We start from the raw sequence: 18,252 nt of genomic DNA on the forward strand, positions 1-18,252 counted from the left end.
TCCCCAAAATCTCCTTCTGTGGGTCTCCTGTGTCTTGTAGGGTATTGCCAGCTCCTGGCAGCTGCCACTCTGAAGTGCGGCTGAACTGAGGTGCCGTGGGTTCTGCAGACCAATTTCTACATTAAAACCTGTGTTGGTGCTGCTGAGCCTGCAGCAGAAACTGATAGATACAAGTGCTGCCATGGTGTGTATGACTTTGCAGCTACTATAATAGTCATAAAAGTATCTTTCCAGCTCTCTTCCAACAATGGCTTTCCCTAGACATAAAGGGAAAGGATTCTGCCAGGGACGGGAGAATAATAGGCAATTTGCTTGGATGTCAGTGAAGGGTTAATAGTGAAGATGAGAGTTTTCAGAGGAACAGAGGAGCAAATTCTTCCCTGGGTGAGCTGAATTTCAGTGCTAGTTGACCTATATTATTGGCCCAAACTGGGATGATTTTATGAATCTATTAGGTTTTATAGTCAGAGCGCCTGGCTTGTGAGTGCTGCAGCATCAGTGAGAAGGCTGACAAGGCATCACTTGCTTCGGCCCAGCATGCCACCTGGTTACAGCTGCCTGGTAAACAAGGACCTGTATGCATAAGCAGTGTCACTGGTGCACCGAGTGGTGACAGTAAAACTGATGAGGTTATAAAAATACTCTGTTAAAGCGTTCTAATTAAAACACTGCTAAAGGCTTTGGCATCAGGGAAACAAGCCAACCACAAGCGCGAACACCATGTTTTCCCTAATACTTCTACGTACATCACAGAGGGCTTTGATTCAAGCCAAAAGGAAGTTGGATGCGCGCAAGCAATAGCTGACAAACTGGCAGCCAGCTGACCTTGCTAACTATGACAGTGGGCTCCAAGTAATCGAAGGCTCCACAGGGAGGAATTGCTTTGTAGATGATCCCTTTTGGTGGTTCCCTGCCACAGGAGACGCTCTGCAGCTCCTTTGAGAAGACCACCGACCCTGTCCTCCAACAGCCCTGGGCAGAGCTAAGAGTGTCTGGTTATCCTAAAACACGTTCCTTGGGTGTATGGCTCCATGTGTGCAAAGTTGCTAAGCAAAAGTGTCCTGCAGCTTGATTGTAATGGACTGGTTCCTCCTGCAGAAAGAAGTAAGCTGTGATTTCTCATGTCCTGGAAGGCAGAAGCATTTAATACATTTGTAAGTTTAATTAGTGACTATGCCCTGTTGTAATTACATGGTGGTGGTGCAGTTACCTATGCACTGTTTTAGACAGCTACGTATGCCTAATTCACTTGTTCTCAGAGAGCCCTAAACCTGGGCTTTGTAGCGGAAAGCACATGTAGTATCCCACTGTGTGCGTCCCTTGGCCTCACACACCCCGTGGAAGGCCATAGAGGATCAGAGGCCTTGTACTTTCCTGCTAGTTTACAGTAAAACATTAAAAATTAGGGAATAGGCTTAAAAGGAAATTGGTTTTACTTCAATTGTATTGTGGTTCTCACCCCTTTAACTTGCATACTGGATCCATTTCCAGGTTGTTTCCCATAGTATGGCTTTGGGGTTATTTCCCTCAATATAAGAGAGATAGAGCTACAAGAGAAGGAAATTCTGAGCTCTTTGCTGCACTTACAGATTCCTTCTGCTCCCAGTATCCCTACAAGTGAGTAATACACTCCGTGCTCACAAATCCCTCATGCTTTCAGTGTGCAAAAGGAAATGGTAGTCCAATGGTTTCAAGCAAGTTTCTGCTTCTCTGAGCCACTGTGTGCTGCTTACTACAGCATCATTAACATGGAGAGTCCTCTGGTGCACTATGGACTGTAGTTCACTCCAGTAAGAAAATGGCTTGTGTGTCTGTCCTGGATCCATTTGGGAGAGTATTCTTTTATGTGGGAGGTAGTGGTTGCTAAAGTCACCTGCCACACTTCAAACCTTTAATGTCTATTTTTAATCTGGCAGGTCCTAACTAGGTTAGGTAGGTTTGCCAGGTACAAAAGTGAGTACTGTATGTTCTGCTGTCTGTAAAGGTATGCTTTTTCTAGTATGGCAGGTTTTGAACATAAGTAAAATTGGGCTAGAAAAGTACAGCTTTAGATCCAAGGCCAAAAGTGAAGGGCTGCTAGATGCATTTCTAACTACTTTTTCCTGGTGTAGTTTGATCTCTGCAGGTGGAAGTTATTGGATTAAGTTTGTGCTTCTGACTTTGGTAGGTTTAAATTTCAAATTCTCATTTTCTTGCGCTCTTTCTTTCCTTTGGGTGCATATGTGGCCTGCTCTCTGGTCTTCTTATTGACTCCCGCATTGCCCACTCTCCTGTTCCACAGAGCTTTGGTGCTCTGTGGAATATCTCGGCTGCTGAGCTCACACCAGCCAGTCCTCAAGGAGCAGTGCTAGACTGAATATTGCAAGCTCTCACTGTAGCACTGTTGATTGCTGTGTTGTGTAAGTCAAATGTTGTGTCCAAATGCACTTGTTCTCATATTTAATATACAGACAGAAGTGACCCTTTTTCCTCTGAACCAAACTAACATTTTGTATTGATCGAGTGATTTCCTGTTTCTAATTTCATGCTATCCCTGAAGCATCCCCTATTCACACAGCTCCTTGCCTGACCTGTTTCTCTGGGTTGCTGATGCATCTCTGACAGCGCTGCTACCTCCCTATTTGCTTGATGGCCAGCAAACCCCTCTGTTCCTGTCCTTCAGCAGCACGTGTTAGGTATGCCTTGTGTATGCGCCCGGGGCAGGACGCACTATCACAGCATTCATAATGTGAGATCTTCCTCACTAGGGTGAGGCTGCTTTGTGGAGCATGTTTGTTGGTCTGAAAGACACAGGTTTGAATGCTGGAGTGAACCCGACGCTCTGACCTGGGCAGCACACAGAAGTTTACATGCCTGTAACTGTAGTATTTATCTAACGCTATTGCTGTGTGTGCAGGTAATGCCTTAATGCAGGGAGATGTGGTCAGGAAAGCAACTTTTCAGCATCAAGTGAGTGGCTTTCCTTTTGAGTCCCTGCTGTGTGTGTGTGTGTAGGAGAGAACTGCTAATGCCTGTCCCAAAAGCATCAACAGGCTTTGACATGCAAATGGAATGCTAACGCTGCCAATAGCTGTTGCGGGGAGTCCTTCTTCCCTGGCTGCTGTAGCAGCAGAATGCATGTCCCTGCCCATGGCAGGGGGTTGGAACTAGATGGTCTTAGGGTCCTTTCCAACCCTAACTATTCTATGATTCTATGCTTCTATGAACTTCAGAGCAATATGTGCTCTCCTGGTGATGCTAGAGTACAAAGGAAAGCAAGGCTTTGCCTGAGACCAGCCTGCCTGGTCCAGGTGTCGATCCCTCTAAGTGTCTTGCAGGAGACTAAGTGGCAGCAAAAATGTGAGGGGATGATGACCTGCCATGGGTCTGAGGGCGAGGGGATGGTCCCATCTGCTCTGAGCTCTGGGGAACCAGAGGGGCCAGGGTGGCCTGTCTGCCCGCTTGCAGTACACGCCTGAGGAGATAAAGCAATGCTATCAAGAACTTTAGCAAGCACAAGGGACCTTGATTTTGAGAAATCAGGGGAAAGAATGTTTTCCAGCCCTCCCTAGCGAAGCTATGCTGATGCTTTTGGCTGGTTTTGTTAGCTCCAGCCTGAGAGTGGGAAAGGGCTGAACTGTTTTCCAAGCAAACGGCTTGGTTCAGGCCAAGTCCTGTAGGAAGAGCTGTGAGTGAGGAGTGCTGAGCTAAAACAGGAGTGCTAAGCTAAACTGTTTTGTTCTGTTTCAACTGGCAAAGTCCACCCAGAGGAAGGCGATAGCTTCCAGCTGCGTTGATGAGGAGGAGCACAGAAGAAATGCTCAGTTGTCTTCTCTTCCACCTCCATGTAGAAGTAGCATTAGATGGAGCAGAACTGGGTTGTTCTGTAGCTCTTAACAGGGAAAGGGTTTGGCTTTTGCTGTGCTCCAACCTGCCCTCATTTTTGTGCAGGTAAAAACCAATTCAAGTGTTTTAATTTGTTGCTGGATTGCAGACACAAGCTTGCACACTGTCTGATTAGGATGGACAGCGCATGGCTTTCAAATGGCAAACCAGTGCAAGTGACTGTATGTAATGTAGCTGTAGCTCATGATGGGAAAAACCCCAACCAGCCAATCAGCAGGGCTATTAGCTGATACTAAACCATATCTCATAATTGGACACGTTTCTTTTGTGTTGTAATGCAGATGACTGCATTCTGGTGTGATCAGAGACCTTACTCAGAGTTTACACTGTAAATCACTGTACAGCATAAAGGCTCCTCAAGTCTGCTTCCTTTGTCTGGAGGTAGTAATGGTGACAAAGGGTACCAAAACCCCATCCATTTGCCTGGCAATGTTAGGGTTCTTTCTGCTCTTGGAAATTCATTCTAATGGCTGTGGCATCACTGGCATTGAATGTTGCTCTTTGAGCATGCTGGTGGTGTAGAAGCAGCAGCAGTAACACAGGGGCTTGGTGGAATGGAAGGGGGAGAGTAGGAAAAGATGACAAGGGAGCTGGGAAGAGTCAGGTGGGATAAAATGGCATCTTCTGATCACCCCGCAGTGTGGCAGGTATCAGTGATCACGGTAGTGGTAGGCAGCAGTGAGGGCTCTCAATGTGGGTTTCTCAGCTAGCTGGTTACTTAAAATGGGCAGCTTCCAAAAGATGGCTGGAAATACATTCATGGGTAGGGATCAGCATTCAGCTGCATAGTTATTCAGAGCTTAGCTTCACAACAGCTGCAGTTATAATACTGTGGTTTTTTGCAGATCTAACGCTTCCAAGATGTGGAAAATAGAATTCAGGATGAATTTTAAGAACGCAATAGGAATAACTAGCGCGGCAGATGTAGACTCAGGGTATTCTGCACGTTCTGAAGGATTTGTTTTTAATGTGAAGCATGTACCTTCACACTCTGTAACATGTGCTCTGGTTCACTGACAGATTCGTTTTGCACGGTCCCTCCGGAGTATTGGCACTCACGCCATCTATAAACAGACAGTCAAGGTTTGTGTCTGTCAGGACTGTACTTCGTTCTATTTACCGCACGGCCTTTGGGGTGGGAAGGAAAGGAATTAATCAGAAGAAGCATGCGGTTCTCCCTGCCTCCTGCTCCTTTATTTATGTTTGAACTTGAAAGCTTTCCGAGCTCTTAATTATTCCCAGAGTTTTCCCTCTTCTTCCCAATGCGGCATCAGCTGATCCAGCAGGTGAGGGGCAGGGCGATGAGCTGTTGGAGACAAAAGGCAGCTCAGGAGATCATCGCGGAGATAAGGAGCCCTCGGCTGATGGAGTGGAAGGAACAGGGTGCATAGGGATTAAAAGGGTGAGGAGTATCTGGTTATCTGCGAACTAGGGGAGGAGGAGGGTGGAACGGGGGGGGGGTACCAGGCTGGCTGGATGCCATGAACAGGCCCAGGGATTCTAGGGGTCACAGAAGGGAAATGTGCCTTTGTACGTGCGATGGTTATACCTGAGTGGGCCGTGTGTGCCTGCACCTGGTTGCCTTCTGCCTGGCAAACGTCCTGAAGGCAGAAACCACGGAGTGTGAGATGCACTAGCAGTGCTTCTGTGTGGGGTATTTCATCTGTGCTAGCTTGTCCAAAAGAACCCCCTCCCACCCTTCGCACAACTGGCAGGAGATGGCATGGAAGCCTTAGTTCAAGTGATTATACATACTGAAGGTAATCTATAAACTCTTTCAGGGCCAGTGAGCTAACATCCATAGTTCATGACCACCAGCACAGAACAATGTCAGCCACACAAGCAGACGTTTGCTTTGAGGATGGCCCAAGTAATTGCCCACAGAAAGCTTGCAATAACCAAGTTTCCCCTATAGAAAGGAATCTTTCTCCAGGAAAGAGCCTTTCAGCTGTAATTCGCGATAAAACAAGCGGGATGACAACACAACAATAGAAACGTTAACGTTAGGAAAAGAAATGTCCCTTGCACTAACGGGTGGTTCAGAGGCCCATGTTCAGCAGCTGCCGAGTCGGAAAAAGGACCGCTGGCCCCCGTTTGCTGATGACTATTCATGATGTGCTGAAGTTTACTGTAAAACCAGAGCTCGGGTGGCCCCCCCAGCACCGCCTCCCCGTGCCGGCGCAGTGCCGCCAGCGGCCACGGCGCGGCGCTGTTGCCCCGCTGTGGCGGCCGGCAGCGGGAGCCCCGGCGCTTCCCTTCCTTCCGCCGTGGGAGATGGGTCCGGCACCCCCTGCTCCCGCATCCCCGCAGGGTTGAACGGGGCAGAGGCCGAAGGTGAGCGCGAAGGGATGCGGGGAGCTGCAGGGGTCCTCTCCCCTCGCGGGTCCTGCAGACAAAGAGAATATTTATTGCAATTAGAGCGCAGAACAATAAATCGCATCTGCAGCGCAATTACAGCGTTTGCCACCTATGCTTATTGCTTAAGCCAACTTCTATGCCCTAAATAAGAAGGGCAAGAAGGGGTAATGTGCGCTTTAAATCCGTGTGTAAGGGCAGTTTCCCTTAAAGCCGCTTCCGGCTGCATTGCTTGTCCCAGTTACAGCAGAAAGCATCAGAAGGTATGTGCGGCAGTGCCTCCTCCTGCCCCACTGCAGTGCCACCGGCCAAGCCCACCACAGCCCCCGTGCCTTCCGCCAGCATCAGGAGAGCTCCCAGCAAGAGGGGACAGGCACCATGTGCTGTGGGGTGAGAACAGCAGCACACAGTAAGTGATGCTCTGACATCCTCCTGTCCAGCACGGATCCCATCACAGGATCTCACCCGCTCGACAGGCGCCTTCCATGTGTTGATGCTGATCCGCGCACAGCTCATCTCCAGGGATATCAGTAGAGAGTGGCTTGGCAGCGTGGCGCCTGGTGATGCTCCTGCCCACATGGTTCACACAATGTGCTGGGCTATTTTAGCAGCCATCCACCTACTGCTGCTGCTGCCATCGCCTGAGCTTCTCAATCAGTGCTGTGTGCATGGCTCGGCTCCAGTGGGTGAAGCCTGCAGGAGCGAAGAAGTGTAGTTTCCCCTTCCTCACTCTACGTGGAAGTAGGATGCTGCTGTGATCCTTTAAGGAATGGATGGGTGAAACAGTAAGAATTACTGAGAAAAAAAAAAACCAACACAACAAAACAGACAGTTTTGCCCTAAAATCTGGAGGCAAACTTAGGGATGAGGGTTTTGTGGGCTACAGCTCTGCATGTGTTTTAAGGGAAGATGCACTGAAGAGGAGGCAGGAAAGCTGATGGTGTTGCTTATGGCATACTCCTGATGAAAACTGAGAGGGGATTTTTTGCTGCTGAGATGACTGGGAAGGGCTTTGGCTCCACAGTGAAGTCACTGACTGCGCCTGTGTGACTCCTCCTGTGCTCAGGGACAAGCTGTGTGAAGACTTTCCCAATTCCACTGCCTGCTTCCCCTCCTGAGGGATGCTGTTGGCAAGGCTCCGGATCTGACTGATGGCTCCAGTTGAAAGGGTAGCAGTACCCACACCGGTCATTTCCAATACCCCTGCTGAAACCCTGGCACTACAAAGCTTCATTCTTCTGCAGTGCTCACCCCATGCAAAGCTATTTGCAACTCAACAAGTCTCGCTCAGGCCTGCTTTTCATCCCTGCCGTAACTTCTGATGCAGGGAAGGGCAACTCCTCTCGAGCTGAGAAATTTAAGCCCCAAAACCCCATCCAGTTTCACCCCTTGGCAGTTCATTTCAATGGGTAACTGTTAAAAATGTACCTTGCTTCTCACTTCAGATCACCTGGATTTAGCTTCCAGCCGCTGCCTGTGATTATACACCTCCCTGCTAAGCCGAGGCACCCTTTGGTACCTGGTATTTGACAGCTCTTTACACACTGTACGGCAAAGTGACCGAGCAATGTTTGCATTAGAAAGCCGTTGTTGGCCGAAACCTCGGACCAAAGTTTGTTTTCCTTCATGGAGAAACAATGTTAGTGCTGTTGGCGATCCTCATCCCACTGTAAAGCCCTCATCCTGCTCCTGCTGTGAAGATGACAGGCTCCAACCTGGGGCACATCCATGGGAACAGCCGTTCGGAGGGCAGTGGCTCCAGCTTTCACGCTGGAAAAGCAGCATTCGCTGGAGGGAGTGAGGAGCTTTTACCTTGGCTCCAGCCCACAGGCTTTCTTCAAACCATTCCTTTCACATGGAAATCCCTGCCAAATGAAGATCGTTAGCTCTGGCTGGCATGTCAGCCATGGCAAGAGGGACAAAGGGTCTGTATCGTTGGATATACGTGACACAAAGAAGAGGAAAGAGGTTTGTTTTGTGCTGGTTACTGTAAGCAGCGTGCAGGGAGTCTTTGTGTAAGGGGTGGGAGAAGGGGGAGTAAGTCTAAGGAAAGAAAGCTAGATTTATTAACATTAATTCCAAATAATCAGTTTTCTGCGGAAGGCAGAACCACTAATCCCAAATTTCCCTGCCTCAGAGTCACCATTCCAGTCCCTTGCCTCCTCCATAAAGCCCCAGCCGAGGAAGCACACCTGCATTAAGTCTGCTTCATGTCATTCACTGAGCCGGTTTTACCCCAATGCTTCCCTTGTTTCCCACCACCAGCAGAACACAAGTCATTCCTAGCAGGACCATCCCATGCAGTTTTCCATCAGGACTACACTGTGCAAGCAAACAAGGCAGCTGCTGCTCTATTGTACAGTCCCTGCCTGCCCTGTGCGTGCCTTTGGAGGCTTTGTCCAGCCACAAGAGCCAGATGAGCTGCGTTGGTGCCAGCTCCCACCTATGGACCTGCATGCGGCTGGATGGGATATGTGTGATGCCAGCAGAGCCAGGCAGCTACTGCAGGAGTCACCCGGGAAGGCAGGGGACAAGAACAGCATCGTGGGCTGGTGACTCTCAGTGTGGAACACTTCCATAAGTGAGTGGGATTTGAGGAGAGCTGCAGATGCTGGAGGTTCAGAGTACATTGCCCTGCTGCCCGGCTAGAGCAGACAGCAATGAATTTACAGTTTCTTTTTTCCCTATTCCCCAATACCTCCTTGTTCTTGCGTGTGTCTGCATAACATCTTCTCCATGAGTTCCAAGATGCTTTCCAAAATGCTGTAATGCATGCAAAGCCTCATAGGAACAGCTACAGCTGCCTTTTGACACAAGGTGGGAGCAGAGGAGAGGGATGTAATCAGCCAGTATCATGGGTCCCTGGGAAAATGGGAGGTTTCCTAGGTCAAATTCCTAGGTTATTCCTGGAAATCAAATCGCACTGAATCTGGTGAAAGAGAGTTAAAAGCAAAATGGCCCCACTCAATCTCAGCTTTGGGAAGGCTCCTTTACCTCAAAGCTGCCAATCAGGCACCCAGCATCAAAAGCTCATAGCACAAGCAAATTCTCACCTTAGGTGTTTGCTCATCCTGCAGGACCACACAGGAACCCTCAAATCTCCTTGGAAAAGCCAAGTTATATTACAAGCAAAGAAACACAGTCTGTGCTGGACCCTATGTATGACCACAGGGCACGTGGAAGTGTGGAAACAGTGCAGCACGAAGGGGGAAACTAAGAGAGGTCCACTGCTGCATCCCCTCAGAGACACTGGGGGGGTTGAGCTGATGCAACAGAGGCTCCTCATCCTCTTGCTTTAAAAGCGTGGTGACCCCTTCACTTTCTTGATTCTTAGAACCTTTCAAATGGTTACTGCAACATTGATGCTCAAATAAATTATAGCATTTTGGTTTTGTGCATGTAATGCATTCAAATGAAACGATTCTTCTCTATTTCTATTGTTATTGTTTTAAAAAATGGCATACTGAACAAAAAAGCTCTTATTTTGGATCTTTGGCATTTATTTTACAATCTCCTTTTTTCTTGAACACAAAGTGAATTCTATCCCCCTCTCACTACAATTCTGTGGATATCTGGAAGGTGATAGAGAATGCACCCTGAGTTATTGAATTTGCATGCATTTGACATGTCTGTCAGCATCAGCTTCTGGTCTTTGCTGCAGGCTCACATGGTGCTGCGTCTCCGTGGGCAGCTTGCAGCAAGAGAACTTGGCACACCTGAAGCCTTCTTGATTAGAAAAGACAAACCTTAATGGGCACAGTTCTTCTTTCTATCCTAATTCTTTCTTTTCCATAGCTCTCTGCTGTCCTCACTCTTAGGCAAATATGCCTTATCTTAATTTCTGTCGTTCATATTTCTTTTCCTCTGTGTTGCTCACCTCATCGTAAAGCCGCAAATACCTCTTTTGCTACATCTCACTGTTCATTAGGCTATTTAGGCCTCTCCCAGCTGCTCCAGCTGGGCTTTTTAATTGGAACAAGGGTGCCCGAGGGTGAAAAGAAGAAAAGAGAAGATGAGGGAGCGAGGAGGGGAGAACGATGTGGTTTGAAAGGGCAGATTCAAATATTTCTTGCAGGTGGGGGAGAAAGGAGCATCCCTGCAAGCAAGCAAGAGCTGAGCAAAGGCGAGGAGGAATGGAAAGGAGGGGGCTAGGTGAGAGACAGGTGAAGGGAGTTTAAGAAACCCTGATTAGTTAATGTTTGTAAAGTGTTTCTGAGAGCAATGTTACATGTATATGCTAATCTGCTAATTATTATTTTGTGGTGTGTCTTGGTTGATGCAATCATGTATGATTAATCACAGCTGACTTGTCAATAGCAGTGAATGATGGGAGTGTAATACAAAAATTAAGCAGCAATTAAGGTCAAGCTCCTTCTCTCTTTCCAGAGTAGAAGGGGATTTTCTCAAGGCTTACTTCAAATGCTGTAGAGGATGCCCTGGTTGAGTGGGATGAGCTCTTCCTCCAGCAGAAGGACCCTCCTGGTTGCACCCCAGCATGGATAAGGTTGGTGGAAGTGTGTGGGATGCCCTCATGAGGAGGGGTGGAAGGGTTATTTCTGTAGTGTTTTATACCCATATCTGAAGGCAGGGATAAAGCCAGCAGAGTGAAGAGTAGCTGTTCCCTGAAGCTTTGAGCAGTGCTGTTCCATGGCACGTGTCTCGCTTCAGGTGGTATAAAATCTCATCCCACAGGCTTTGTGTGAGCTGAATATGAATTGGGGGGGAAGCAGTGGGTGGTAAGAGCACTTCTGTGCAGCCCAATAGCCACCAACATAGTTCTGCGTGAGCTGGCACCTTGAATTGCTTCCTGCTCATTGGTCTTTCAGGTGCCTGGTGTGTCTGGTTACCAGAATTGATATGAGAACAGTAATGGCCAGGGAAAGAGGTTTTTGCTAGAGGAAGCCTGTTTGGTCATTTTTAGAGGTAGAAAGGCTAATTAGAGTTTGTTTGTGGTGAGTTGTTGGAGTAAAACACACATAGCTCAATGAGTTGGTAACTGTACCCAATGGAGGAATGAAATTGTTCCTTGCTGACCTGGTCTTCATTGTCATGGTGGAAGCTTCTTTTGGAAGGGGCCTGACGATCAGCAGCTGCAGTAGCTTTTGTTCTCCTTCTGCTTGTAGAAAAAAGGGAGCTGAACAGTGGCTGCAGGCACTGAGCTAAGATGTTATGAGATTATTCATAAATCAGAAATGGAGCTTGGTCTTGAAGTCTTAATTCTGGTTTATTCTAAGGGCAAACTATGGTGTTTTAAAGTGCTCTGAACTTGGGAGGTGTGAGGACATGCTGGGAGAGATACGTGCCTTAGAGTAACCACAGTAAAGGCTGGTGTGGTGCTTCTGAATGCAATGAAGTTCTGGGTTTGTTGGCTAGCAGCTGCTGAGTTGTCTGCTGTTGTTATGGTATTGCTGAGCATGAAGCATTTTTGGTTATGTGCTTTGTTTGGCAATGAACATAGACTCTGTTTGCTGATGCTTTCACAGAGATGCTGACCTGTCTGAAAAACCTTAGTGCCTCTTATGCATGGTCTGTGACAACTCCCTTCATAAAGTCTTGGCTCTCTTTCTCTGTCCCCTGCTCCCATCCCCTAGTTTCTCTGCCCTCTTTGCAACTTTAATTATGAATGGTATTGCTCAACATCAAAACAGCCTCCCTTCTAAATATAAAAAGACCAGTAAATAATTTGCTGTAAGAGGAAGGTGGGAGAAATCAGAGCTGCTACTTCCATGCTAACAGGATAGCTAGAAACCATGCTCACCTTCATCCACTGCTCCCCTGTTTAAAGCACAAGCTGTGCGAGCAGCAGCCAAAGCACACGTATCTTTGCAATAGATGAGATATAACTCCTTGTGCCTGAAAGTTGTACGATGCCCATCAGAGTAGAAGTTGCTCATGAGAGTTTTGGAGCCTTTCATCTCAGTTGGGTTCTGAGTGTTTTTACTGATAACATCATGTTAGCAGCCTGGTGAATTTACTAGATTAAGGTAGAAACGAAGACAAGGGTGGCGTAGAAGCAGTAATGGGAAAACTCTCTTCTGTTTGTAGCAAACACAGGTTTAAACAAGGACATTTATGCAGGTTCTGTTGTAAGGGTCTAAGTGGGACACTGGAGTTTGAAGATGTAATAGAGCAGCTGAGTAAGTGTAGAGGAAGGTGGTAATGACATGCAGCTTTAGCAACATTTCAATGGTAACAAGGTGAGGGGGGGGAAAAACCCCTTGCTATGTCTCTAACTTTCTATTGAGACTTTCGTCATGCTTGTAAATGCCTGTGATGCTAGCAGTACTGCTTCCTTGTGTGTTTCCAAGGAGCTGTGAAAGGGAGGCTATGTGCTTTGGATATCATGGTGACTGAGGTTCTGCCCCTGCCCCTGAAGAAACCTTTCTTTTCTGAGGGAGAGCCCTAAATATGTCAAAGCAAATCAATAAACTGTGGGTTTGGTACTTTTCAGACTTGCAGTGCTAATGGGAACTGGTGGAGCTGTTTTTCCTTGGGGGGGGTGGGGGTGTGGAAGTTGACTGATTGAAATAGTTTCCAGGGAGAGGAGATGGAGAATGAAATATTCCTCTTTGGAAATATCGGATGCAGGGCTCCTGAATGATGACCAGAGCAAAGACACTTGAGCCTTCTAATCCTTCTCGCTGGGGGACAGCACTGTGAGGAGTCAGACCGAAAGCCCCAGAAAGCCTTGCCCTGCTGCAGTTCCTCTGCAAATAAAGAGCATCTGCAGGGAAACATTCATTGGCATCTTGATTGTTTTCCTAGTTGGGCACTGCAGAGGTGAACCTTAACTGTCAGTCTGTAGAATAAACACCAGCTGAACTAAATATCTTCATCTTCTTTGGCTGTCCAAGGGGTTTCTCTAACTGGTGCAATGGAAATGCTTTCTTATGTTCTTATCCCATTGAAGCGGCCATGTGGTAAAATGCAAACACCACATACCTCTACTATTATTCTATTATGCAATGATACAAAGCTCTGCAGGTTTAATAGTGGGATTTTGAGCTTTTTTTTTCTAGGTCCCTGTCCTAGCTGATTGATGGGAAGGCTGCCTAAAGTCATTGAGTTTCTATGGCTGATACCCAAGCCTGAGACAGAAGAGGGCACACTAATTGAAAATCACTATTATTGTATTTGAAAGAAACAGGGTTGTTTTTTTTTACCTCTGTAGAAAAGACAATATAGGGCAAGGAGGAAGGACACAGGGCTGGTGGGAAACAGGGAACCTTTCTACACTGGTGCCCAAACATGTACGTCAATGTGAGATGGAGTACAGGAGTTTAACGTAAGCAATCTATCAGGTAAACCTGTGGGATGAGCCTACTGCTGGAAAAACATTGACAAATTGCTGCAGGTAGACTGCCTAGTAGTACCCCAGGTGTCACGGTGATCTGGCTCACAAGTTACTTGGCCTACATAATATGACCTATATAATAAAAACTAAACCAAGTTAATTATGTACACTTGTACATATGATGTGGAGAACCAGATTTTTCTTTGTTTTATTTATCTGTAAAACCTGAAGTGTCTCTGTTAAGTTCATTTTGGGAAAGAGAGAAAATCTTACAGGAGCAACTTAAAACCCAAGAAGTAAGAGTTCAGATGGCATTCACTGTTACAGTAAACACACTGATTTAAGGTTGGTTAAAGGATGGTTCACTCTATTCCAATACATAAAGCCTCATTCTCTTTGCTTGGTGCAGCTTCTTTGTTCCTGGCTGGGCTCTTTGCTTGGGGAGGCTTGTGCCAAAGGGCTAGGGTAGGATGTGCTGAGGCTCCTTGTATCAGGTCCTGGAGCTGAAGTCTGGCTGACTTCCGACCTTAAGTAGCTCCTTCAAGCCTCTTCTAGTGAGGACTTAACTGAGTTGCTTTGTGATTAACATGAAAGGTTGAGGTCAGCTATGTGCTGAAGAGTGTGAAGTTTATTCCCTCTGCCCCTCCTCCTGTCCCTTCTCTCACTATTTCATATAAAAGCTAAATACTGAGATAATAGGAAAACCTGTAACACTTGACTTTGGATACTGTGCTTGGGGATAGCGCCTTGTGACTTTCTTTTTGTGGTCTTTAGAAAATTGCTCTCATCTCCATCTCAAAATATGTATTTATGGGGAGAAATACCCTGATTAATTCCTAACAAGGAAACAAATGCCATCAGTTTGTCCACCTGAAAATATTCACAGGTGCATCTTTAACCCTTGCTTTACTTTTTCATGAGATTTCAGGGGAAATATTATCTCAACGAGTCTGGTTTGAGGTTTTGTCTTTTTGGAGGGGTTTTGGTTTTGTTTTACAGAAATTCTTCAGGTTTTTCCCTTTTAAACATTTTTATGTTTGGGTACTTAAAAATCTGGGGAGGAGTACAAGAAAGCCTAGACTTCTTGTGAGTTTCATAGCTATCTTAACTGGTACCAGGATTTCATCTCAAACAAGCATTGAGGTTTTTCCTCCTATCCCCACGGATTCTTCCCTAGCTTTAAAATGTACTGAATTTCCTCTTGGGTGTATGGGTTCTTCCTTCAAGTTTCTCCTTGTTACAAGCCACTGAGGGAAGAAGGGAGCAGAGTAATTTGGGGTTTAGTGGAAATCTAACAATTTCAGGATGAAAACAAAGTACAAAATGCATCAGTGACCTGTTCCTTTTTCTCCAGTATTTCACAGGGGAATATCTGTGGCATGCATGTTCTTTTCCTATGAAAAAAATACTTTAAACCCAATATCGACTTCTTTTTTATTGTCTGTAAGTGATCCAAGGAGCTGATCTTCTGTCTGTCTGCGCTGCCAGTCAACCTTGGTCAGTTCAGGCGTGTGCTTTCACTCATTCCAGGTGATTTGCATAGTCTGCCTTTTAACTCATTCTGTTTCCTCCACACGGGACAGCAAAAATGCCAGTGTCTCTCAACACAGTTGGGCTGGTGCAGCATAAACGGAACAGCACCAGCAATTGCTGCTTATGATGCATTTAGTGGATTACTCGGGTTCATTCCTTCAGCTTAATGTTTTGCTGTGCATTCAATGTACTTATTCTAGATTCAGCAGTAATGGGTCTGTGAGCTGGCTTCTTGTTTCTTAAAGCATTGTTCAGATGATGCAGTCTCAGGCCTCTTCCAAACACTTGTTGGAGGATCAGGGGACTGGAGCACCTCCTGTATGAAGACAGGCTGAGAAAGCTGGGACTGTTCAGCCTGGAGAAGAGAAGGCTGCGTGGAGACCTCATAGCAGCCTTCCAGTATCTGAAGGGGGCCTGTAGGGATGCTGGGGAGGGACTCTTCATTATAGGGACTGTAGTGACAGAACAAGGGGTAATGGGTTAAAACTTAAACAGGGGAAGTTTAGATTGGATATAAGGAGGAAGTTCTTTACTGTAAGGGTGGTGAGGCGCTGGAATGGGTTGCCCAGGGAGGTTGTGAATGCTCCATCTCTGGTGGTGTTCAAGGCCAGGTTGGACAGAGCCTTGGGTGCCATGGTTTAGTGTGAGGTGTCCCTGGCAGGTGGCTGGAACTAGATGATCTTAAGGTTCTTTCCAACCCTAACTATTCCATGATTCTATTCTATGATTAGAGAGGTTTGATTTTGTAGTAGTAAATATATTTTGGATTTGATATGCATAGATTTCTGGGACCAATAAATAATGCTAAGAGACAAATGTCTAGGCAAACCTCAGGAACTTGGAATGTATTTGAACAGCTCATGGATATGAATGTTCAGCTGCTCATCAATAATTTTGCATTAGTTACTACGCATAATTACTTCTAACCCTTGTATGTGACTCTCCTAAACCGTTCCTGATACTCCGTCTTGTATGGAGTATGTTGTATCTATCTTGTATGTTTGACTATTGAGCTTGTGGCTGTATTGCAGTGATACCTCCTGTGTAATTTGCTGCCTGCCTTCACCTTTAGACCTAGGCCATGAAATAGAGCACAAAAGGAAAATGCTAACTCGCCTTCAGTTTCATAGTGATATGACTTTTGGACCTTCCTTGTATTTAACATCTGATTTTTCCCTGTGTTTCTTGAGTGGGAAAGCTATTTTCTTCAGGAGGGAAGGGAAATCTGGAATTAAGACCAAAAAACCCTCCAAATTTTTGTGTATCAAATGCTAAAACAAAAATTACGGAGTTGGTAAAAGATAAAATCAATCTTTGACTTAAAACGTGTGGCATGCTCTGGCTAAGTCACCACAGCATCGTCTAGTGATGCTAAATGAGAGTAGTCAAGATTAACCAGTGTGGTTTTGATCATGAAGCTGTTGTTATATTAATGGTTGCGTAATGTCATTGTTGTTTTGCACTATGGTAGCTAGCACTATGAAAAGTAGGCAGGATGTCTGTGGATATGAGTGATAGCTCACTAAGCTTTGGTATATCTTGCTTGAATTCGGTGCTTTTTTGTACAGTAGACTTCAGTGTTGGCTGCAGAGGGATGTGAGCCACTGAGCTTTTTATCTGGGGAATGAGAAGAGCATTATTGGCAATTTCTGCTTGGGAATTGCAAAAAAGATGTATCAGGAACTGCATAAAAATGCCAGTAACTTGGAAAAGCATGGGAATTTTGTGACTTTTGAGCTATAAAATTATATCTGAAAGGATGTAAGTTCCAAAGCATAATATTCAAAAAGGGTGTTTGCCTAATGGGAACAACAACCACAGAAAAATCGTGCTCTGCCACACGTTAGATAAGAAGCAAATGCTGAAGAGAGATCTCATCAGTATTCTCTCCTCTAAAAGAAGAGAAAATTGAGGGACAGCAGCCTTGATCTTATTGAGAAGAAGATTGAAGTGAGAGACAAGGTTGGTTGTTCTCTCTTCAGAAGGGCCTGAAAGCTGAAATTGCAAAATCAATTGACTATCGTTATTGTAACAATTAAACCTGACGTGATGAAAAGACGGAGGAGGATGGATCAGATAATCCACCCCCACAAAATATCTGTGTGTGCAGGTGGCAAGTGTTGGAGCTGCCAAGGGTAGAGCTGCTGCGACTGTCTCTCCTCTAACGTGACAGGCAGCTGCCTCCTCCCCTTCTCCCATCTCCTCCCCAGGTCCATGCTGCCTTCTCCGAACACCTCCTCTCTGCTTGGCAGGATTTCCTCCTGGGGCAATTTGTGTTGGGTTTTCCACACCCACCCAGCCCTGTTGGTTGGGTGTACCTCAAACCCGAGTGTTTTCGCTGGTTGAGGCTGCCATACTGCTTGTGTTTGTACAATATAATAAGACATCTGCTGCCCACCAGCACTCATCTGCGCCCCAGCGGAGCGCTGCCGTCGACTGCTATCCTATTTATATTAATTGAACATGCTGTATTCTGCATACGCCACTGATTACCCTCATTTATTTCATCTCCTAAAGACCCAAGGATTTCTGCTGCTCGCCCTTACAGCATTGTTTTACTCATTTGGCTCCAATTAGCCTCGGCTAATGAAAATACATTATACTGCACCTCTTGTTACCCGTTGCTGTTTCTAATGACATAATTTGTGAGTTTTGAGCCTTTTCAAGTAGAGACGTTTGGAATTACGTTACAGTTTCTTCGGTGGGGTGGAGAAATATTAATTGCAGGCATCTGGGCTCCTTCCTTTAAAGAAGACTGGTGATTTTTACTTAACTAATAAACGTTGACATAATCAGGGAGCTATCAGCACCATATGTTGGCCTTTTGTGAGATGCAGATCTTATCCCTGCCCGCCTGGGTAAGGAAATGCTCCAGTGTTAGCACTATGTCTTAGTATATTTTTAAAGCATCACTCAGCGCAGGCAGATTGCTGTGAGAGGAGAGGAAGCCTATTTTTAAAAGCAGGTGGGCCGTTCAGGTGAGGTTATCTTTAATGATGAACAGATGCCAAAAGCTGCCTATGCTACTGTGCTTATCTAGCATGGTATTTGCAAAGCCCCTTTTTGTTAGCAGAGCCCTGCCCTGGGGACTTTTATGGTGGGGGTGGAGGGGAGCCACATCAAGCACTCAGCCTTCTGTTCACTGGGGGTGCGCTTGTCTCTTCTGCCTCCCTTCCCCTTTCAGG

At 46.2% G+C, this 18,252-nt stretch overlaps 1 long non-coding RNA gene across 1 annotated transcript in view; it reads left to right on the forward strand.

The window, feature by feature from the left end:
* Positions 1–9,759: 9,759 nt before the first annotated feature.
* The window catches only part of LOC134166383 (uncharacterized), a 128,883-nt gene continuing 120,390 nt past the window's right edge, over positions 9,760–18,252 (forward strand). Inside the window, exon 1 of the long non-coding RNA XR_009965847.1 lies at positions 9,760–10,744. This is a non-coding gene — a long non-coding RNA (uncharacterized LOC134166383). The remainder of the gene's footprint in view (positions 10,745–18,252) is intronic.

Source organism: Pezoporus occidentalis, unplaced genomic scaffold (assembly GCF_034315485.1).
Source record: "Pezoporus occidentalis ecotype Australia unplaced genomic scaffold, CSIRO_AGI_Poc_V1 ctg26, whole genome shotgun sequence".
Classification (NCBI taxonomy): Eukaryota; Metazoa; Chordata; class Aves; order Psittaciformes; family Psittacidae; genus Pezoporus; species Pezoporus occidentalis.